General features: G+C 51.9%; 1 protein-coding gene across 1 annotated transcript in view; it reads left to right on the top strand.

Annotated features, from left to right (window-relative positions):
- Window positions 1-1,482: 1,482 nt before the first annotated feature.
- Window positions 1,483-11,031, top strand: part of SLC6A19 (solute carrier family 6 member 19) — a 99,156-nt gene continuing 89,607 nt past the window's right edge. The window contains exon 1 of the mRNA XM_065584163.1: window positions 1,483-1,601. The gene's annotated coding sequence lies outside the window, so the exon portion shown is untranslated. The remainder of the gene's footprint in view (window positions 1,602-11,031) is intronic.

Here is an 11,031-nt window from a genome sequence, read left to right as displayed (position 1 = left end):
TGATTCTTCTTAGGAGCCAATTGTCTAGGCACAGGTAAACCTGCAAACCCTGACAATACAGGCAACCCTTGATAACAACTAAATATTTAGTGAACACTTTGGGAGCTGCTGCTAAACAAAAAGGTAGCAATGACCCTGAGGTGCTTCCTGTGCTTTTTGTTTTAATCGAAGTTTTATTCTGACCCAGACATTAAAATTGAATGAAGGGATTATGGTAGCTAGAGAAACCGTGGAAACCGATCTCATTTGCAGAGGTCCAGAACAGGGCAGAGACCACCATTTCTTCAGGCAGTACAAACATACTGAAAAAAATCCTGTGCCTCGCTCTGGCACCCCTTCTGTGGCTCTTAGTTTTAAAAGAGCCAAGACCTGCTTCTGTAACAGTGCCTCATGAAAAGGATCCCTTTAAAGGGACAGGAGTAGCATGGACTCAAACCATCGCTCAATAATTTTCATAGCCCAGCAGTGTGTGAATATGGCTTCCAACAAAAATTGGAACAAAGGGTAGATAAACCAGTTCCCTCTATCAGCTCTGTTACAGGATGTGACATACTGCAATACTATGCAATATCTATGGGGACCATTGCATTACATTTATGAATGTTTTCTGTGTAATTGCGTTCTGTGTCATGGGGGACAATTTCCACAGTAGGAATCAAGGAAAGGGCTTTTGGTTTCGGGATAGAGTTTACAGACCCAACACTAAACCAGAGCAAGGCACCCATGCTGGGCCAAGGAGCTCCTTCCCTTCAGTAGCTGCAGGGTGTGCTCCAGGTAGAGGAAAGTTTAAAAGCCCAGTGATAGAAGAGAAGGAGTTACAGGCTGCACCAGAAAGTGAGGATGATACCTAGAGCTGTGGCCAGAGTGATTACAGCATTGGTAAGGCCACTTCTAGAGCTGTGATCCATATGCTTGTGCCTCTAAGAGCCCCTCAATGCCCACTGGCAAAGAGTTCACTGTCATGTAACAGCAAGTCCTATGTCATGCCTGACAAACTCGCTTCACCTAACACAATGCTGCCATGAAATCAGTCTATAAAGAATGTTGTGTGAGATATCAAATAAAACCTGGTGTCACACTGGTCATTAATATTATTGTGGAAATGTATGTATTAACACTATATGAAGAATTATGGATACTTACTGATGTTATGCTGTAAAGTCTCTAACCAAACAAAAGGAAACAACTATCCTCACTCTTGTCTGGAAGAAAACTTATCTCTCTATCTCTAATGTAAATTGAGCATGGTGATGCCAGAGACAAGTGGCAGTTCATCTGCATCTGAGGTAAATATCAGTTACCCAGGGCCATACACGGGGGAGGGAGGGGGGCAAAGAGGGGCATAGGCCCACTAGCGTAGCTAGTGGGGTGCAGGGGAAGCAGCCGCTTCCCCTCATCACATTTTTCAAAAGCGGCACCTGACCAGGGCCGGCCGCGCCTAAAAGGGCCCCGCAGCTGTCTACCCCTCCCCTAGCTCACTTCCCCCTCCTCCCCTTCCCTGAACACTCCGCCTCCCTGCTCCTCCCCCTCCCCTGCTTCCCACGAATCACAGGTTTGCAGGAAGTTTGAAAACAAGCAGGGGGGCAGGCTGGCAGCAGTAGGTAAGCTGGGGTTGGGGGGGATGCGGGAGGGCTCCGGGGAGGCGCGGCGCAGCCCAGTCCAGCCCTGGCCAAGTGGCTCCCTCTGGCCCTGGCCAAGCGGGCTCGGCTCGGGCCCAGCAGCTACTGGCGGCTCCAGCCCGGCTCGGCCCCAGCGGTGCCGGCCGAGCACCCCCGGCGGCTCCGGCTCTGGCCCGGCCCAGGCCCCGTGGCGCCAGCCTGGTCCCGGCTCCAGCCGAGCACACTGGCCTGGTCCCGGCTCGGCCCTGGCCCCAGCAGCACCGGCCGAGCACCCCCGGCAGCTCTGGCCCCCGTGGCCCTGGCCTGGCGCGGGCCCCAGGGCACCGGCCCCAGTTCCGGCCAAGCGTGCAGGCCCGCTCCCAGCCCTGGCAGCTCCGGCCCAGCTCGGCGCCGGCCAAGCACCACCAGTGGCTCTGGCCCTGGCCTGGCTTGGGGCGCGGGCCCCAGGGCCCCGGTCCCGGCCCAGCGGTGCTGGCCCCGGTCCCGGCCCTGGCTGAGCAGTGCTGGCCAAGCACCCGCGGCCCCAGCGGCTCCGGCCCCGCTCGGGGCCCCAGGGCGGCGACCCCGGTTCCCGGAACATGGCCGGAGCTGTGCGGCTTTCTTCCCACCTCTGCTATGAGGAGCCCTCTGGCCTCCCCGAAGTCTGTGCCTGCTGCTCCGTTGGGGGGAGCCACCAGCCCCAGCTAGCCCTCGCTGCCAGCCTGCCCCCGGCCCCAACCCCCCGGCCCGAGCCCCTCCAAGGGGGGAGTGCAGCATGGCCGCAGCGTGGCTGGAGGAGCCGGGGGGGGGGGCGCAGCATGGCTGGAGGAGTCAGTGGGGGGGAGGGTGCTGAGCGGCCGGAGGAGGAGCCAGGGGGCATGGTCAGAGGAGGAGCCGGGGGCGTGGCCAGAGGAGGAGCCGGGGGGCTCCTTTTTTGGGTTTGCTCCCCCTGCACTTAGGACCTGGCTATGCCACTGCATAGGCCCCACCACTAATAGGTGCACAGAACTCCTCCAGTCCCAGGGAGAGGAGGAGGGAAGAGCGAGCTCTTGCCAGGGCAGGAGGTGGTGGTGGGAAGAGTGAGCTCCTCCCAGAGGGTGGGGGGAGGCACAGAACATACCCCCCCCAAAAGGCATCAAAGTAAAATTTCTGTATACACCCCTGCGTTATCAGGAGGATGAGGAAACAACATAGCATGAGCACACCAGAGTCTGAACTCCAGAGTTGTCCTGACTCTTGAGATAAAGACAGTGAGTTTTGGGGCATTTAAGAAGAAGAGTAACAGGACAGACTCCCTCTTGCCTACTTTCTAGCCCACAAATAGCTCACCTTCTGGTAGAAGGTCTCTTGCAGTTTATTTATAGCATTCTTTCCTACTAACTTTACAGACTATGCAGCATCATATCAAAAGTATCATGCAGCTCTCACCTCCTGAGCCAAGGAAGGGTGAGCTCTCTCATGGCTCTACCTCTACAAACCTTCTGCTATTCTAATCTCCTTGCACACTTCCTTCCTGGGCTTTTTGTAATTAATTAGCCTTTAAACTCTCTCCAGCCAATCCCAATCTATCAATTGGGTGCAGTTTCCATAGTCAGGTATGCTCCACTATAACTAATTGGAGTAGCAGTGATCAAAGTGCTGTCTCAGGTTGTTTCCCAGCAGCCTCTTTGGTCAGATGCCTCCTGCTGGCCTCCCCCCCCCCCCCCCGAGGGGAGTGAGTGGCTCTACCACTATCACAAAGGTCTCTACTGGTTGACTACTGCTGGATGACTCTGTGGAGAGAGTACTGTTGTTGCTGGACTGAGTAACTGTATCATCTCTGCTCAGGTGGTGTTGGTGGTTTTTGCTGTGGGGGAGGCGGTGCAGTGTGGAGCCCTCCCCCTAGTCTATCTATTCCTCCCACTGCCACCCCCTCTGCTATGTACCACTGCCTTCTGGGACTGCTTCCATTCCTTGGCCCAGCTGCTTGCTTTCCACCTTTCCATCATCTGGGACTGTTTGCAGCACCAGGCCAGGGCTTCGCTTGTGAGTGCATATGCCCTACCCTTTCCCCTTGGACTTGCCTTTCTCCCATACTGTATGTTAGGCTGGTGGGGTCCTCCTACCTTCTGTTTGCCCGTCAGCCCTCCCGCAGGGGTTTACCTCCTTCCCCTTTGCTGCCTGCTTGCTACCAACCACCTTGTCTGTTCCCCTCCCTGCCCTGCCTAGTCCCCTTGCAAGTTCTGTTAGTTTGCCCGCCCTGTGCTAGCCCTTGGAAGTTTGCTTAGTTGCCTGCTCTGCCCTAATCCCTGGGTATGTATGTATGTATTAACACTATATGCCCCAAACCTGTCCTTACTTAGCCTGCTCCTTCCCCCCCATCCATTGTTGCTTAACCCCTGCCCCATCTTGCTCACCTTGTGCACCCATGCCCCCCTGTGCTTGTGACCCCCCTTTTTTGTTGACCCCCCATTCACTGCACCCCCCATGCTAAACCCTTTCCAACCTAGTGCACCCCTGCCCCATGCTAATGATTGTGCCCTTCTCCCCCTGCCTTGTTTGGCACCCTGTTGGCACCTTCCTCCACTGCCTGCAGCCTAGCAGGAAGGAGTGATTAGCCATTTCCCCCTTCCCCTGCCCCCCTCCAGTGTTCACTCCTGCTCCCATTCCATTTTCCTGGATGGTGAGGGAGACCTCAGGAGGGGGCCCCCAATTGCTACTCATGTCTCCCAGCCTGCTCCCCCATCCACCCCCACAACTACTACTGCCACATCCATTGCTTCTGCCTCCACGGGGGAACTGGCTGCGGTGGGCTTGGGTAGGGACTCCTCTACAGCCATGAATTCTGCTCCCCACCCCTCTGGTGTGCTTCCTCAGCCAGCAAGAAGGCCAGGGGAAGAAGAAGGGCAAGAGCCCCACCTGGAAGGCAAAACCTCCCCTGGCGGGGACCGCTCCTCCTGCCGTGGCCCCACCATCAGCTGTGGCACCCCCTCTCCCTGCCATTCCTTCCACCAGCTCTGGGGGTGCCCATCTCTCCGCACCCAGAGCGTATGCCCAGGTGGCTGCAGCCCCATTGCCTTAACATCTTCCCCCGCCACCTCCTCTTGTTCCATCTCTGGTGGCTCGGGCCCCTTTCCCACTCTGACCAGGAAGCACGGTGTCCATTGCCTCCTGGTGCCCTCCTCGCCCCATGTTGAGATCTACGTGCGGGGGTTGGTGACGGTGGTGGGGCCCACAGGCATTGTGGTGGCCTCCAAGATGCACAGAACCAGAGGCTGTGAAACCTCTGTTAGTAAATTTTGAGAATGGGAACTCTGTGAGGGAGTACATGAATCTCATACAGGCAGCTGGGAAATATATAAAAAACTGAGTGCTCTTAATTGATTGTGGTGAAGTTGCCCAGGCTTATATGCTGTATGCCTTCAACTTAACCCTGGACCGAGAACGTGCCAATCATTATTCTCTGATTAAAATAGGAAATCTGAGAAGAGAGATTCGTTTTGCCATGGTGCTGCCCTCTACAGTCAATATGATAGTGTACTCAAGGTTAAGCACAGAAGTTTTGACTATATGGGATTCTGAACACTGTACAGTTAACACATATTTTATCAAAGGATGCTTCATTTTAGATGTTTTTCCTAGCTCCCAAAGGGTTCTGTGTTCAGAAGACCCCCTGGGGCTGATTGTTAACAGCTCCACACACAACTTACCTGGGGAACACTGGCTGGCCTGCTACCTACCAAAACATGGGCCAAGAGAGTTTTCTGACTTCTATGAATTTCCCCCAGAGAGTAACTTCTTTCCTAAAGCTCTCATGACTTTCTTAAACTATAACTCTGTGTTTCACCAGAGACAGCTACAAGACCCCCCCACTGGTTTAAGGCCTGTTTGGCTGACAAGATGTGCTTGTTAATATTCTGTGAAAACTCTGGGACATAGGTACAACATTTTTTTAATAAGGGCACACACTTTGCCCCGTGAAGCTAACACATAACTTAGGGCCTGGCGGTTTTGCAGGGCCAGCAATCGAAGCTGGTACAGCTCGGAGCTTATGCCTTTTTCTATGGCCACGGTATTATTGGCAAACTGGGTGAGAAATTTAGAAAGTTGCCTGTAGAGTTGGGTTAGCCGTCCCACCCCATAGGTAGGGAGGAATATTATTCCAAACCTGTCTCCCTCCCCAATGGGTTCAATGGTAGCTCTTAAGGACTGATAGTACCTGGGGTGACCTGAGGGAGCCTGTGTTAGAACACGGAGGGGAGGAGCGAGATAGCCTTTATAACAGCTACCATGCCAACCATGAGGAAGCCATTTGTAGGCACTATTACCACAGATCCAGAATACTTTACCATAACTAGCCTTTTCATTGTTACCTTGTAGGTCCCGTAGGGTGGCTTGTGGGGAAAGGGCAAAGAATGCACTGCCGGTTTGCCAACCAGTGGCATTTAGTACAGGAACAGTAAGACTTATACCAGGACCAATATAAAATCTACATGTACTAATGCTGGCAAACCAGGTATGATTACTTGTACTGGCTCGCTGAAAACATGAGAGACCAGTGGGTGAAGTGCGTAGACGAATAGGCTGGGGCTTCCGAGTGCTACTACAGTGGGAATTCCAAGAGCCATTGTGTAGGCCATAAGGAGCTTCTGCAGTACAGTTGGATCACAAACTTAAATTATCAGAGGTGCTGCTGCTGGTAACCATTCACCTTTGACAAAAGTCTGACCAATTTTGGGGAACTACTTTCCAGGGCAATTCAGCTGAATGGTGGGGAGTCTGGGCACATATTTAACAGTGGGAGAGATTGAACTCATGGGCAAAGGCAATTTTCATGTATTGGTAGCCATATTTGCATGGATGGCTCCCCATCCTGCATGCAATGTGGGTGAAAAGGTAGGTAACAGAAGGAGTGCTTCTGTGATTAAAAGGAATGTTGTGAGAGACCCTAAACCTGAACCCATGTTGTAATTATAACAACCCAAATGCCCAAAAGATAAAAATCAGTGACACCAAACAAATCAAAAAATAAAAGGACCAGGACCATAGGGTAGGGTGGCCTTTTGTGAATAGATAGAACTAATGCTCAGGGTTTTTGCGGGTAGTGTGCTGTGGCTGTTCAGAGAGATCACCAGGCATTTCCAGTGACCCTTACTGTCTTTTGAATAACAGCTTAAGTCCCAAATCGTCGCTGGCAGTCTTTTTTGCAGGCTGGACAGTCCACTGTTCAGGAGTGGGTACTGCTTTCAGTTGAGAGTGATGAATCCAGTTCTTGTGTCCTTTGACCTTTGCTGCTGTGTGAGAGACCAGCAGGACGGTCTGGGGTCCCTTCCACTTCTCTTGGAGAGGCTCGTCCTTCCAGGTCCGAACGAGAACGGAGTCACCTGGCTGCAAGGAGTGGACAGGGGCATCCAGCAGAAGAGGCTGTGAATCTTTGGTGTATCTGTGAAGAGAAGAAAGAACAGCAGACAGAGAGCACATGTACTGAGACAAGAAACCACACCCCATTTCCCACTCTTCTGCCAGAACCGGTGTACCATTCAGAGGCCATGCCCTTCCAAACATAATTTTGAAGGGACTAAGTCCTAACCTGCCCTTGGGGAGAGCACGAATGCCGAGTAACACAAGGGACAAAGCATCAGGCCACCTAAGGGAGGCCTCCTGACAGACCTTTGAGAGGTGTTGCTTGAGTGTCTGATTTGTGCGTTCCACTACTTCACTGGCTTGTGGTCGCCATGGTGTGTGGAGCTTCCAGGGGATTTGCAAGGCACTTGATATCTTTTGAACAACTTGAGATGTGAAGTGTGTTTCGTTATTAGATTTTATTCACTGGGGGAGTCCAAAGCGAGGAATAATCTCCTTGACAAACTTAAGAGCCACCATTTTGGCAGTGTTGTTATGACATGGGAAGGCTTCGGGCCATCCGCTGAATTGATCCACCAAGACAAGGTACCTGTACCCTTGGGTCTGGGGAAACTCAGTAAAGTCTATTTGCCACACCAATCCTGGGCCTGGGGTAGGTTCCAGAGTGGCTGGCAACACTGCTACTCCTGGTCGAGGGTTATTCTTTTGGCAGATTAAACATTTAGCTTGTACCTGTGATGCTAGGGGTTTAAGTCCAGAGGTTAGAAAATATTTATTTATAAGCTGGGTAAGAGCCTCTCTGCCTGTGTGGGTGGTTTGATGCAGTTTCTGCAACACTGGTCGGATCAGGCCCTTGGGCAGGAGGATTTTTTCCTCTGTGGAATAAAGCCATCCCTCCTTTTCCTGGAGACTGAGCCTGTCAGCCAGGGTTCTGTCATCATGGGAGTATTGAGGAGCTGCAAGCTCACCTACTGATGGGATGAGGGCATGCATTTGGGCATTCTCCTCTGTTGGTGATTTCAGGGTAGCAGCGCGCTTGGCTTCTCTGTCTGCTCTGGCATTGCCCTTGGTTACATCTTGATCTTCCTTTTGATGGGCTCTGCAATGCACCACTGCTATTGCTGAGGGGAGTTGTACCACTTCTAACAGCCGGAGGATTTGAGACCCATGCTTAACCGGGGAGCCTTGGGCTGTTAGCATCCCTTTTTGCTTCCACAGACCAGCATGAGCATGCAATACCCTAAAAGCATACTTTGAGTCAGTAAAGATATTAACCCGTTTGTCTTTTGCCAGCTCGAGTGCACGAGTCAGGGCCACTAGTTCAGCAAGCTGGGCAGATGTCCCAGCAGGTAAACTCTCAGCTTCCACGGTATCATGAAGGGTCACAATAGCATAACCCGCCCTCCTTTGCCCATCCACAACGGCACTACTGCCATCAGTATACCATTCCAAGTCAGCATTTGGGAATGGTTGATTTTTTTAAATCTGGGCGGCTGGAGCGTTGGGCATCTATGATTTCCAAACAGTCATGTTCCTGCTTTTCTGTTTCTGGTAGCAGGGTAGCTAGATTAAGGGAGGGACAGGTTTGCAGGGTTAACTTCAGGGTTCTGTAACAGTTTTGCCTGGTACCGAGCAACCTGAGCCTGTGTGAGCCAGAGACCATCCTTAGTGTCCAGCAGGGCTTGGACCATATGGGGAATATACACTTGCATAGTTCCTCCCAGTGTCAGTTTTTCAGCTTCCCCAAGCACTAGGGCAGTGGCTGCGACCGCCCTCAAGCATGCTGGCCACCCCTTTGCAACTTGATCCAGTTGTTTAAAGAAATATGCCACAGGATGTTTCCAGGTGCCTAATAACTGAGTAAGCACTCCCAGGGCCACCCCTTTTCTTTCATGCACATAACAGTTGGAACGACTTAGAGAGATCCGGCAGACCAAGGGCTGGGGCTTCCATCAGCTTTCTTTTTAAGATTTTAAATGCCCTGTCCGCTTCTGGGGACCAGTGAAAGGGGTCATGATCCGCTCCCTTAAGGCATTCATACAGACGTTTAGCCCACAGTCCATGCTCTGGGATCCATATTTTGCAAAAGCCTGCCATGCCCAGAAATGCCCTGAGCCGTTTATGGTTGCTTGGGATAGGAACTTGGCAGATAGTCTCCTTTTTTTTCATTTGAGAGCTGCCTTTCCCCCTGCCTTATGTGAAATCCCAGATATTGTACTTCTGAGAGAGCAATTTGAGCCTTGCTCCGAGCTACCCTGTATTCTCGGAGTCCAACAAAGTTCAGGAGGCTCACAGTGGCTTTGAGACAAGGGATCAGACCCACAGCAGCAATTAGCAAGTCATCTACATATTGCAGAGGAGGACTCTGTCCGAATTATTCCACTCCTCCAAGTCTCTGGCCAGAGCCTGGCTGAACAGAGTGGGGGAATTTTTAAATCCCTGGGCCAATACTGTCCAGCAAAGCTGCTTTTTAACCCTTCTGTTGTCCTCTCACTCGAAGGAGAATATCTTCTGAGAGTGTCAACTGGAATCGTGAAAAGAGCGTTTTTTAAATCTAGGACTGAGAAATGGGTATACTGCCCCCTTATAGAGGCCAACAGTGTATACAGATTTGGAACCAGGGGGTGCAGAGTCTTAACCCGCTCATTGACTGCCCTGAGGTCCTGTACCAGCCGATACATGCCATTGGGCTTTTGTACGGGCAGAATGGGGGTGTTCCAAGCTGACTGGCATTCTTGTAGTACACTGTACTCTAGGAACCGATCTATAGTCTCTTGCAGTCCCTTTCTGGCTTCCCTCTTAATTGGATACTGTTTGATTCGCACTGGGCTTTTTCCTGGGAGAAGCTGAATATGAACAGGGGTTTGATGGGTTGCCTTCCGTGGGACCCCCGATGCCCAGACAAGGGGATACACCTGGTCCTCCCACTGGTTCCACTCTGGGGCTTGCATGGCTGAGGGTTCAACTGCAAGGGTCATTATTCAAGCATTCTCGGGGGGTAAGGCGAGAGTTATATTATCTTGAGTGAAATGCAGGGTGGCACCTAAGTGACAAAGCAGGTCCCGTCCTAGTAGGGGTATTGGACAATCGGGGAGGTAAACCAGCTTGTGAGATACAGTTTTGTTTCCCAAGGCACACTCCGCTGGGGCATATACTGGGCACTTAGTTCCTTTCCCTGTGGCACCCACCACTGTGAGGGAGTCTGCCACTGATAGCTGAAGGGGTTGATTTACAGTGGTCCGTGCTGCTCCAGAGTCTACTAAAAAGTTTATTTCTGAATTTCCCATCCTCGTTTTTACTCGGGGTTCTGGGGGCAGGATGTCTCCCCTGACACCCTTAGTTTTGATCCTTCGCTGCCATCATAGGGGTACCTTTCCTTTCAGGTCACTCATTTTTCCAATGTCCCTCCTTTCGGCATATGGCACACTGGTTGTGACCCAGGCACCTTTCCTGGGAACCGGGGTGCCCACGTCCTCTCATTCCCCGGCCTCTTTCACCTTTCTGTGACCTTTTTCTGCCACCGGCCTGCACCGCTGCTACCATCATTTTTACTTGCCTTTCCCGCCCCCCTCAGGGTATAAGCCCTATCTGCAGTCTCCAAAATCTGAGCCATAGACATTTCCATTAAATCATCCTTTTTTTTGCAGTTTCCTTTTAATATCAGGGGCCGCACGACTGGTAAAGATACCCTTTATAATTGCCTCAGTTGCCTGATCATCTGGGTCTGCGCAAGTACTCTGCCGGATGGTGTCCCGAATGCACTGTAGGAAAGCCACCAGACTCTCTTTTGATTCCTGGATTAGCTCATAAGGCTTTGCCCAATTGTTATATCTGACAGCCGAGTGCCGGAGGCCATACATAAGCAGTTTCTTATAAGCAGTTAAGCATCCTCAAATCTCGCTCCTCATTCGGATTCCACCGGGGGTCCGCTGTAGGGACAGCGACCTCAGGCAGAGGCTTGCCTTCTCTGTCCTCATTATGCCTTCTCTGTGCCTCCTCCCTAGCCACTCCACCTCAGACAACAAGGTTCTCATAAGTATATTGCAATCATCCCAGTCAGGCTTATGGCTTGCTAGACACCCTTCAAAGA

Source organism: Chrysemys picta, chromosome 2, assembly GCF_011386835.1.
Source record: "Chrysemys picta bellii isolate R12L10 chromosome 2, ASM1138683v2, whole genome shotgun sequence".
NCBI classification, from domain to species: domain Eukaryota; kingdom Metazoa; phylum Chordata; order Testudines; family Emydidae; genus Chrysemys; species Chrysemys picta.
This window is presented reverse-complemented; position numbering and strand designations above follow the sequence as displayed.